The following is a 13186-nucleotide window of genomic DNA, read 5'->3' on the forward strand; positions in this document are numbered from 1 at the left end:
GTTATCCTTTTCCTCAGCCTATCATCCCCAAACAAATGGACAGATGGAAAGGACGAACCAGACTCTGGAACAATAATTACGGTGCTTTTCCTCCTTCTCTCAAGATGACTGGGTAACACTGCTGCCATTAGCCGAATTTGCATACAACAATACTAAACACTCAGCTACCCAGCAAGCTCCTTTTTTTGCTAACTATGGTTTTCATCCATCTTTCCTTCCCAGTTCTATCCCTGAATGTCCCGTTCCAGCTGTAATGGAAACAGTAACCTTCCTCGAGGCTAACAATAAATTGTAACAGGAAGCAATTACCAAGGCACAGGAATACAGTAAAATAATTTTCGACAGGAAGAGACGTGGGGAGTTAATCCTGGAACCTGGTGACCAGGTATGGTTATCCACAGTTAACCTGAAATTAGCCTGTCCTTAAAGGAAATTGGGACCTAAATTTGTAGGACCATTCCCAGTAGAAAGGAGAATTAACAACGTAGCTTATGAATTGGAACTACCAGCTTCCTTTAAAATCCACCCAGTTTTTCATGTCACCCTGCTAAAACCCGTCATCCCTGATCCTTTTCCTGAGCTAAGTACAGGTCCCCCCGAGCCAGTGATTGTGGATGGTGAAGTGGAATTTGAGGTCGAAGCAATTATGGATTGCAGGAAAAGGGGGAATCAGGTTCAGTACCTTGCTAAATGGAAGGGGTATGGCCCTGAAGACAATTCCTGGGAACCTGAAGAAAACATTCATGCCAGAAGACTCATCCAGGCTTTCAACCGGGCCCACCCAGAAAGAATGGCCCAGTTGGGCATCCGGAGGCTGCCCATTGTGGGGGGGGGGCATGTCAGGAAGGCTCTGGCAGAGGATGAATTAAAACTCACAGGCTAATCCCGGCTCCACCCTTCTCATCAAGAAAGAGCACTATTTAAGCTGGATCAGCACACAGGTTCAGTGCTGTCTCGTCTTCAGCTTCCCCTGTTGTTCCTGCTTCTGCTACCTTTCTCCACCTGTGAAATACCGACCCGGCTTGCTCTTGACCACCCCTGCCTCCTGTCTGCATCAACCTCGGCTTGACTTTGACCATCCTTCTGCACCACCGATTTCATCTGATCTGCTCTTCCTGTGTATGACCCGGCTTGTTTAACTCTGCTTACTTTCAGTTTCTGGAAGCTCCCAGTCACACCTGCTGCCTTCTCTCCACTGGAGTTCTGTGGCCACCTGACGTCCTACTCTGCCATCAACCAGCACCAGCACTTCATCAGGCACTCATGTGACTCGGTACTCCCGCGCCTTCTGTTTACACTACCAGGGGCCCCGAGTCAGAGGTGTAAGAGAGGCCTTCCTCAGCATATTCGGGCTCCACCCACCAGGTACGTGACAGGACCCCACTCCCATAAATCTTTGCTCCCTTTCAGCATCTGTGTTCCTTTTTTGTCCTCCTCAATGGATGTCAAGTAGTTATGGAAGTGGTTCGACATGGTCCTTCCTCCGATAAGCCCTTGCTATTAGCCGGATATGGAGGGGGCAACTGAAGACTCCTATGGTGGCCAAAAAGCCCAGCTGCGGGTGGCCCAGTGTTGCCTGAAGCCCAGTGTCCTGCGCTGACTGTGTCTAAACTAATCGCAAGTAACCTTGTTTTGGATGTTTATTTTGTGATTCTGACTTCCCTGGTTTCTAGTGGCGCCTTCCTCTCCACTCCCTCGTATTACTGTATAGTGGCTCCTTAATGTCCTCCTCTTCTATGTTAAGGCTGGAGTACTTGTATTTTCTGTGCCTGCTGCGGTGGGGGCAGGCGCTTTCTTACCTGTGAATCGCCGGCTTCCTTGTCGGTCCCAGTATTCACGTCTTCTGCGCATGCGCGGCCAGGTCCAAAAATGAGGCTTGGTTGGCGCATGTGCAGTTCCGGGATTGGCAGCCATTTTACGCATGTGCAGTTGCAGCAGACGGCGCTGACGTCATCCTGGCGCCAATTTTAAAAGGGAAAACTTCTCTGGCAATGGTGGGAATGTCATTTCTTTGCAGCAAGCTTCCCCAGGCACTGGATCTCTATCTACGTGTTGGTGATACTGGGAGGGTACCCTCTCCCTCCCCCCCCCCCCCACAGTATTCACTTTTTTCTTTCCTTTTGCCTCTAGTAGTCGCTTCTGTTAGGATGGAGTCGTCCCCTGTGTGGTCAGCCCTCACATGACAGGTAGTTTGGGGCAGGCTTGGTGTTCAGGGGGGGGGGGAGGAGGCACGGATCTCTCATTTCCCATTGCTATCTCTCTACTGTATGTTTTCTATAGCTCTTCTAGGTCCGATCCGCAGCATAACACTCGCAAAGAGGATCAACATTCAAAGTCGCAGCACCGGCATTCCTCTTCCAGGTCAACGCGTAGATCCCCTTCCAGCTCAAGGCACCGTGGTGAAGACCTATGCTCTCCATCTAGGGCCCATGGTCGCCCGGGTCAATCCCATGAGAACAAATGCTGGGGATGTGGCCTGCAGGTCCCAGATGGAAAATCTCTCTGCGACCGTTGCTATGCTCAGACAGAAGGTGAAAGAGGAAACATGGACCAGCATCTGGAGTCCATGGTGAGACGGGTCCTAAAGGATTCCTTGGCGGATCTGGGCGTCTCCCACCAAAGAGCAACTTATGTTCAACCGCGCTCCCCAGAAATGGAATCGCAGGGTCAAGATTTCTTGGACTCTTCCCAGCCAAGTCGCCCTTCCCTCCTTCTATCGGAGAGTGATTCAGAGACGCACGATCCTTGTGTGGGGTTTGATTTTAGACTTGTTCCTCCTCTCGTAAAGGTGGTAAGAGAGGCCCTCGATTGGGAAAAGCCTACGGTCTCTACCCCCAAACAGAATTTTTTTTTAAGCAATTGAGCAAGGAACGTCTCAACTTTCCATTCTTAGGAGAACTAGGGGAAATTATCACTGAAGAGTGGAGCAAGGTGGAGAGAAAAAATTCCATGCTCTCTAAAATGGCATAACTTTATCCATTTAAACAGGAGGAGGTGAAACATCTAGAGTCCCCTCCGCTGGTGGACACGGCAGTAATGAGGCTTGTCAAGCACGTAACTCTCCCTTTGGAGGATACGGCCTCCTTTAAGGATCCATTGGAGAGAAGAATTGACTCTGACTTGAGGCTAGTCTACCTTATAGCAGACATGGCCTGCAAACCAGCTTTAGCCCTGGCCGCAACGTCTAAGGCGATGGAAATCTGGACTGAAGACATTGAGGAGACTCTTAAAGGTGTCTCCGAAGAGGTGGCCAAGAGCTCTCCCAATCAGGAATTAAAAATGGCGTCGGCATTCCTGGGTGAGGCGTCCATTGACATCATACGTCTTTTGGCCCGAGTGATGCTATCTTCCGTGCCCGCCAAGCGAGCGCTTTGGCTTCGGCCTTGGGTGGCTGACGCCACCTCTAAGCAAGTGTGGTGTCGGATCCCATTTGAGGGTTTTTCTCTCTTTGGGAACAAATTAGAAAGTGCTATTACTAGGGCCACTGGCGGTAGGTCGGGGTTCCTCCCTCAGGATAGATGCCCAGTTGGCTCCAAACGAGCTCCACCAAGAAGGCAGAATACAGGTCGGGCCAGGGAGGCACATAGCTACAAGCCAGGTAAAGGCTACGGTAGAGGCCGGAAATCCAGACAGTCCTCTTTTCAGAAGGCCTCCAAGGGAGATTCGTTTGGTGATCGGGAGGCCACTAAGTCGTTTTGAGATTGGGCCCGCTCAGTAATGTCGGGTGGGGGCTCGTCTTTTCCACTTTCAGCATTTGTCTGGGCGGGCCTCAATCCAGGACACTTGGACCGTCAATACGGTCTCTGTGGGTCACTCCTGGACCTTCGACCGCATTCCCGAACTCGGGTTTGTTTACTCGGGGGGCTCTGCCCTTCCACCCCAAAGCACCTTGCCCCCATGTTCATGGGGACAGGGGTTTCTTCCCGACAACTGTGGGCTGTGGTTGTGGGGGTCTGGGGGGGCTTATCAGAATCTGGAAGTCCCCTTCAACAAAGGGGCCCCCAGATCCCGCCCCCCCATGTGAATGGATATTGGATACATTGTACCCCTACCCATTCACTAAAAAAGTGTAAAAAAAAAAAAAGACAAAAGACCGTTTTGAAAAAGTCCTTTATTTAAAAAAAAAAAAAATGAATGTCCCCCCGATGATCAGTTGCCTGTCCGCCCGAAAAATTGAAAAAAAAAAAGAAGAAGAAGATGATCCTGCTTCTCCAGGCGCTTCTGAGCTGCTTTGATTGTAAAAGCTCTTTTATAGGGATCTGACGTCACAAGCCGCCCCACATTGCACTGCTCAGGTGCAGTGAATAAATTACTGACATCGGTAATTTATTCATAAATTGTACCCAATATCCATTCACATAGGGTGGGCGGGATCTGGGGGCCCCCTTGATAAAGGGGGCTTCCAGATTCTGATAACCCTGCCCCTCACAGACCCCAACAACCACAGCCCACAGTTGTCAGGAAGAGACCCCTGTCCCCATCAACATTGGGGCAAGGTGCTTTGGGGTGGGGGGGCAGAGCCCCCCTGCCCCAAAGCACCCAGCCCCCCATGTTGAGGGAATGTGGCCTGGTATGCTTCAGGAGGGGGGGGCGCTCGCTTGCCCCCACCCCCATCCTGGCAGGCCAGGCTGTGTGCTCGGATAAAGGTCTGGTATGGATCTTAGGGGGAACCCCACGCCGTTTTTTTTTTTTTTTTTCATTTTTATACCTGTATTGTCGGGAGCCTGGTATAGACTGGGGGGGACCCCACACATTTTTTTTTTTTTTTTCATTTTTTTACCTGTATTGTCGGGAGCCGACAATACATTAAAGCTGCATGCAAGTTTAAATGACATTTTTTCCTTTAGGTATGTCAGTTTTGCTGCAGCAGGCAACAAACATCGCACAAATGCACTACTTTACAGGCACATTAAGGGGCCCCCCCAGGCACGATATTTAAAGGAATTTTTCATTTTTATTGTTTCACTTTAATTATTATTAAAATAACTGCTCCTGTAAAAGCAATTGTTTAAAAAAAAAATTGTTGCATTGATTCATGTCCCCCAGGGCAGTACCCAGGTCCCCATGCACATTTTTGGGCCAATAACTTGCATTTAAGCCTTTAAAATTAGGACTTTAGATTTTTCATGTTCTTGTCCCATAGACTTTAATGGAGTTTGCATGTTTGCTAGAACATTTCCCCTGTTCGAGATGTTCAGTGCGAACCGAACAGGGGGGTGTTCGGCTCATCACTACTGGAGATTTTAGTCAACTAAAATTTGACTAAAACCAAAACAATTTAGATGACTAAAATATGACTATAACCAAAACAATTCAGATGACTGAAATAAAACTAAAATGGCATTTTAGTTAAAAGACTATGACTAAAATGAAATTGAAATTTGATGTCAAGTATTATTTTTTTCCCGCTGCAACAAATTGATTTATACTTTATTTGATTTTTTACCTTCCTCCGGATCAATTGTGGGTATAAGATTATGTCTATGAAGGTTTTCGATTTTTATCTTCTTTATTTATTCTATTAGTTGAACTAGATGGAATTGTGCATTTTTTCAATCTAAACTGTGTAACTTTGTAACTATGAATTGATGTGCATTGTATTAGAGTAGTCCATATATTTGAACAGGCTGCCAATGAACCACAACCAAATGAAAATTGCATCTGCAGCAGTTTTGTTAATGCAACACATGGTTGAATGAGGGCCTCTCATCTGGCTGCAGATCACCATCTACCTCTGTCTCATCATAGAAAGTGGAACCGCTTTATTTCTAAAAATCCAAGATGACTAAGCTCCTAATGGAATGAAACGTGGAAGAAAGAAGTAGGTGGATTTTCCTTGATCAGGTTATACCAATAAACAAATTTTGGACTTTTAGAAGTTGAGTGTCGCCTGGAGATGGCACCCTTTACTTGGTGCACTCAGTTTCATTGGTTGTGGTCTGAGAACCTGATCTGATGTGTCCAGGAACCCAAGGAGTTGTAGCAAACTAATTTAAACAGGCCTGTCTAAGCATGGTAAGTAAATGGGTACTCCATCACGGTTGCACCAGTAGATGACAACTTTCTCATCTGTCATCATTATCGCTGTTTTCGTGGATTCCCTATGTCATTTGAATGTATCAACCGTCAGGTGTTACAGTTTGTGTGTAAGCTCCTAATCTCAAGTAGTTTAAAGTGGTACTAAAACCTCCCTATCCTTTACAGCCCAGGAAGCTGCTATCTCCACCTCTGTTTTTTCTGCTGTTGCCATAGTGCTGCACATGTGATCACTGTCCCCAGCAATTTGATGGGTTGACAGTTTGTTTGAGAGTACAAGCAACAGTGATAGTTTTTAATCACAGCATGAATTGCATGTGACTCTTTTGGAAAACAGTTACAGTAAATTGTCAGATTTTGTATTGCTTAAAACAACTGCAGATGTAGTTTGGTGTTGGATGTCTGTGTAGTCCCAAATTAACCACATCCGCTCCGGAAACATTACCCCCCTTCATGACCTGGCCATTTGCAATACAGCACTGCGTTACTTTAATCACTTGCCGACCTCCCGCCTTAATATTACTGTGGCAGGGTGGCTCGGCTGCATCCAGTCACGTAGTACTACGTGACTTGAGTGCATGTGCCTGGAGTGGAGTGCGCGCCACCGGATCCACGCTCCCACTGTGTTTAGACCCAGCGGGAGGCAGGCTGCGGGAGGAGCGGCGGCGATTGCCGCTGCCCTCCCACGGTCATCCAGGAAACCGAGAGAGGACCCACCTGCTTAAGGAAACAAAGCAGGCGGATCTTCTCTCAGACAGGCGGGGAAAGATCAGCAGTTTCAGCTAAGCTGAAACTGTGATCTCTCTGTGCCTGTCACAGAACCCCCCCCCCCCCCACACACACACACACACACACAGTCAGTAAGCACAGAGGCATACATTTAACCCCTTTGATCACCCCCAGTATTAACCCCTTCCCTGCCAGTGTCATTTATACAGTAACAGTGCATATTATTTAGCACTGATTACTGTATTAGTGTCACTGGTCCCCAAAAAGTGTCAAAAATGTCAGTTAGGGATCCGATCTGTCCGCTGCAATGTCGCAGTCCCGCTAAAAATCACAGATCGCCACCATTACTAATAAAAAAAAAAAAAAAAAAAAAGTCCAAAAATCTATCCGGTAGTTTGCAAACGCTATAACTTTTGTGCAAACCAATTAAAATATGCTTTTTGGGATTTTTTTTACCAAAAATATGTAGCAGAATACAAATTGGCCTAAACTGATAAAAAAAATGTAATTTTAATTTGTTTTTTATTTGGAATGTTTTACAGCAGAAAGTAGAAAATATGGCGTTTTTTTCAAAATTGTCGCTCTTTTTTTGTTTTGCTTACTAACTGTGGGAGAGGTGCTTTGACTAGAGAAAAGCAGAGATGTGTGTTCCTGCTTAGCTGAAACACAGGATCCGTACCATTCCCTCTGACAGAAACACAATCTGCCTTGTTTACGTTGCCTCAGCCTTTGTACTGTCAAATTGGCAGGCGCCGACACATCACGTGCGTGGTTCCCCCAGCTGGGCTCCTGCTTTGTGTAATCACAGTGGGAGCGGGCCACCGGCAGCATGCGCCCCAGACCTTAAAGTGTCAGATCAAGTACTCGGTACGTGATCTGGCACAGAGCGGCCCTCCTGTCACAGTAAATGTACGTGGGGTGGTCGCTAAGCGATTAAGTTATAACAATGTAGCAGCCTTGTCCTAAGTAGGATTGCTAGTAATTTTAGTTGTGCTAGGTTGTAGCTAGCCTGGCTGATTTATAGTCTTGTGGTCATTGGATTTCCCTCCTAATCCTGGTTTGGCTTTATTTCTCAGTAGGTGGCACTATTACCTTTGGCATTAGTGTGATAAATTACAGTCAGTCAGGTTATGAATATTTATGTTTCTCTCAGCCAATCACACTGGTAGTGGAGCATGCTGGGAAAGACTATTTGAAAGGAAGTCAGGTGATCTGTCTCTTTACCACCCAGACCCCTGTCTGCATGGGTGTGTGAGGAATAGCTGCTGCTGGGTAGGCCTGAAACCTGGGGCCTAACCATGTTCTCAGGGCTCTGTAAGGAGGAGCCTGCATACTGCTTGGAAGAATAAAGAAATGGAGGAAGACCTGAGATGGAGTACCAGAGGGTGACTCTGCCATGGACTGGGGAACCATGGAGAGCCTTGGAAAGCATCCAGAGAGAATCGTCCTCAGAGTTCCTGCACCTTCCGTGAGTTACCTGCTGTTGCTATAGGAGACAGCTGAAGCTACAAAATACAGATAGCTACAGGAGACTGGACCCAGGGGAGAGGAATTGCCTCCCAGGTCATTCCAAGCTTAAAGGTTCTTTTTCTGTACTGCTGTCTGCCTATTCTGCATTTTTGTCTAAGGAGTCTGCCAATTTGCATTTTTCACTAAGGGTGTCCTATGCCCTACCCCTCTCTCCCATTTTTGTTCCTGTTGTGAGAAATAAACATCTTTTTGTTTAAACATAAAAATGACTGGCGCCCATGTTTCTCTCTTGTTCACCACCCACCACCATGCCTAGTGATCTGCACCCTGAGGAGGGATGTCTGCTCTCCCTGTCTCTGGGGGTCACCACCAGGCCTATGAAGGTTGGGGGGGGGTGCTTCAACAAATGCAAACATTTTGAATATCCATGTTCGTTATCTCATCAGGGTTAATCCGCTGTGTATAAAGCCCAGCACACACTATAAGAAAATTGGACGAATCATCGTCCAGTTATCCTCGATGTTTCACAGTAGGTCAACATCGAGGAGGATACCAATTGTACGAAAATTCTTGAAAAGCTTTTTTTTTTGTTGTTTATTGTTTCTGATCATGTGCAGTCTTTTGTATCTGATATTTCTCGTACGAAAACCACACATAAAAAGTAACACATTAAACAAAAATCGTTAGCTAAGGGTCTGGTATGGATTTGGGGGGAGGGCAATGCTATTTTTCTTTTTAATTTTGGCATGGGTTTCCCCTTAAAATCTATACCAGCCCCAAAGGGCCTAGTATGGATTTGGAGCGACCCCCACATCGTTTTTTTTACACATTTTTGTATTGCCAGCAATATTCTTTTTTTCGTTCAGCTGTCAGTGGGAAGCCCGCTGACAGCTGATGTCTCATCCGTTGTTAAGGGCACAGCGACCGACTTCCCAGACCCCCTCCTAACAAATAGCTTTTCACTGTGGCCTGATTGGGCAAAGCCTTGCACCTGACCAGCGATCAGGTGCATTGCTTTAACCAATGGGGGCTTCGAATTCACTGTGCAGCACGCAGTGCATTGCGGGGGAAACATCCTGCCGAGCGCCCTGCATATTTGGATGTTCGCCAAACAGGCAAACAGGTGATGTTTGGGCCCTGAACTTATGCTGGGCCCTGAACTGCTCACCTAACACTAGTCTTTATACTCATCATCCAATGTAGTCAACTACAACTACCAATACAGGCAATTCAAGAGTCCTTCCTTACAGTCTTATAACTACTGATGGAGCCACAAAAATGTGATAACCCCAGTATTACTGTTATCTGGATTGTTAGTGATTCAAGAAGCGTGGTTGCTGGTAAGGTCAAATTGCCAGCAGCAGGTTTGCTAAAAATGCTGCTTGTGTGACTTTATGGAATGGCTCCTTGTGTAGCCAGACACAGCCAGAAGTTATTCTGTTGCTGGCACAAGCTTGATAATAGGAACGAGAGTGACATATCACTGTCTCAACTACAGAGGGAGGGATTCCATAGAGCTCAACAGGCAGCCTCTTAGATTTTGACACATTGGGTTTTATTTACTAAAACTAGAGATTGCAAAATCTGGTGCAACTCTGCATAGAAACCAATCAGCTTCCATGTTGAATTGCCAAACTTAATTGAACAAGATGAAGTTGGAATCTGATTGGCTACCATGCACAGCTGCCCCAGATTCTGACTGAACCAGTTTTAGTAAATCTACCCCATTGTCATTGGCAAGATAGCCAGAAGCAGATTCACTCCATTGGTTTCCACAGCTACAATTTAAGCCTGCATTCGCACCCGAGCAGAATGTAAACAGAGCATACTTCTGGTGATTTTGAAACAGTTTTATGTACGTGTTTTTCATGCATTTTCCAGTCATTTTTCAGGTGTATTAGAGGCATTTGTGCATGTGTATCAAACTTTAGAAGTTTATTTCCTGGGCTGGGCAAGAGGAGGAGAGCAATTGTTACATAGTAGTTGAAATTGAATAAAGACAATAGTCCATCCAGTTCAACCTGAGTAGGCGTTCGTGGCCGTAATCATCTCTCATACCCCTTAACCTCCCTGGCGGTATGATTCTTTCCGATTTTAGGTGCTGAAAGCGGTACCATTATTTTGCATGTAATTCTTAAGAATGAGCAGCCCAAACCAACTATTTACATATGATTTTTTTTTTTTACTGTGCGTTCTTCTTTATAACATCTCGGGCATGATAACGTTTGAAACACAAAATCATAAATTATAATAGAATAAATAGCTATAAATAAGTTAAAGTATGTATGTATGTGTGTATATATATATATATATATATATATATATATATATATACATACATACACACGAATACAATATATATACAGTATAAATATATATATATATATATATATATATATATACAGTATATATATATATATATATATATATATAAAAAGTACAGTAAAACTGCTGGAAAGGGCACTGGGGGGCAAACTAATGTGAATTTATTTTATTTTGTAATGTATCAGTGTGTTTGGTGTGTTTTACTATTTGAATTTGCAGCTGGTTCCACCCCCCTGCGAGCGTCACGTCGCAGGAGACGGAAGCCGGGGCACACAGCTTCGGGAGGAAGATCCGGCCGCCGCACACCGCCGGGATACATCGCTGGATCCCGGGGACAAGGTGAGTACCCTCTCTTCCAGGATCCAGCGATCTTCCTAGCGGTACCCCGAGTGGAGTTACCGCTTTTGGCACTGAAATTTAACCCCGAGCCACACTCGGGAATACCGCTAGGAAGGTTAATGTCCTTGAGATGTATGTCCAAGAGTCTTTTGAAAGTAGCCATACTTCCCGCAGAAACTACCTCTTGTGGTAGAGAATTCCACAATCTTGTAGGCCCAACAGTAAAGAACCCCCTGCGTTGCCTGAGGTCAAAACGCTTCTCCTCTAATCACATTGTATGTCCTCGAGTCCTCATGCAATCCTTGCAACTGAATAGCTTTTTTTCTATGCTGAGATCACCATTGAGGTGTTTATAAATTGCTATCATGTCCCCTCTCGGACGTCTCTTCTACAGGGAGAATAAATTAAGCGATTGTAGACGCTCTTCATAATTAAGGTCCTCCAATCCCCTAATTAGTTTAGTTGCCCTTCTCTGGACTCTCTCCAGCGCCAACACATCCTCCTGAGGACTGGCGACCAGAACTGGACAGAATATTCCAGATGCAGTCGGACCAGAGTTTTATAAAGTGGTAGGATTATAGTTTTATCTCTGAAATACATCCCTTTTTTTAATGCATGCTAATATTCTTCCTCCTTTGGCAGCTGCCGCTTGACATTCCATGCTATTGCTTAGTCTATCCTCTACCAAGACTCCCAGATCTTTCTCCATTTTTGATTCCCCCAAAGGTCCCGCCCCCCCCCCCTAAAGTGTATTGTGCTTTTATGTTTTTAGTCCCCAAGTGCAAAACCTTACACTTCTCCACATTAAACCTCATTTGCCATGTCGTTGCCCACTTTTAAATTTTATTCAGGTAATTCTGAAGGATATCTGCCTCATGCTGTGCAGTTATTGCCCTGCCCAATTTTGTGTCATCTGCAAAAACTGATATAGAACTACTGATCCCGTCCTCAATGCTGTTTATGAATAAGTTGAACAGGGTTGGTCCTAGGACTGAGCCTTGGGGGAACCCACTTACCACCCCAGACCAGTCTGAGTATGCGCTATTTAATACCACCCTTTGGACACGCCCTTTTTAGCCAGTTCCGTATCCAAGAGCAAACCTTGTGGTCGATGCCTGCAGACCTTTTTTTATAAATGAAGCGCTTGTGGGGAACTGTATCAAACGCCTTAGCGAAATCCAGGTACACCACATCCACTGGTCTCCCCTTATCTAGCTCACAGCTCACCTCCTCGTAGAATGTTAAGAGATTGGTTTGACAAGAACGCCCTTTAGTAAACCTGTGCTGATTACTAGAGATGATCGAACTTTTGAAAAGTTCGGTTCGACCAGAACATCCGAACTTCCCGAAAGTTCGGGTCCGGATTCCAGAACCCCATTGAAATCAATGGGACCCGTACTTCAGTAATCAAAAAAACACAATTTTGAAGCCCTAAAACCCAATAAATGCCCCTAAAAAGTGCCTAGGCTTCTGGGTCATACCCCAGGGACTATTAATCAAACAAAAAAAGTTCTTCAAAATTGTCATTTTTGATAGAGAGCCAATTATTGAAAAAATTATTGAAAAAAAATGAGATTTCTTTGGATTTAGTGTCTGGGGGGTCTAAAAAGTGTACCTGTGAAGTTTCAGCTCTGTAGCATGTCCAGAACCAGAAAATAAAAGATTGTTTGTATTAGAATTGCAGTAGAGCAGGCATAGGGCTCCGCTATTTTCACACCCGGCCGTTTTTGTTGCAGGCGTTTATTGGGCTTTTTTGTGGACGTCTTTGGAGGCAGGCATGATATCTGAACTTCTGTGTAGGGGTATATATACACACACACATATATGTATATATACACATACACACATATAGGTGTGAAAGTAGCGGAACTCTATGCCTGCGCTAATGAAATTATTTGCAGGCATAGGGCTCCGCTCCTATCACACCTATATGTGTGTATGTGTATAAATACATATATGTGTGTGTATATATACCCCTATACAGAAGTTCAGATGTTATGCCCGCCTCCAAAGATGCCTAAAAATGCCCAAAAAAACGCCTGCAATAACACACCTGGGCGTTTTTGTTGCAGGCATTTTTTTGGGCATTTTTTGGGCGTCTTTGGAGGCAGGCAAGTTCAGATGTCATGCCTGCCTCCAAAGACGTCCACAAAAAAGCCCAATAAATGCCTGCAACAAAAACGGCCAGGTGTGAAAGTAGCGAAGCCACTACCCTGCTCTACTGCAATTCTAAGACAAACAATCTTTTTTCTATGGCGGTCACCCTGACATGGAAGAGTTTGGTCAC

Source organism: Pelophylax lessonae (assembly GCF_965119305.1).
Source record: "Pelophylax lessonae genome assembly, chromosome: 3".
Classification (NCBI taxonomy): domain Eukaryota; kingdom Metazoa; phylum Chordata; class Amphibia; order Anura; family Ranidae; genus Pelophylax; species Pelophylax lessonae.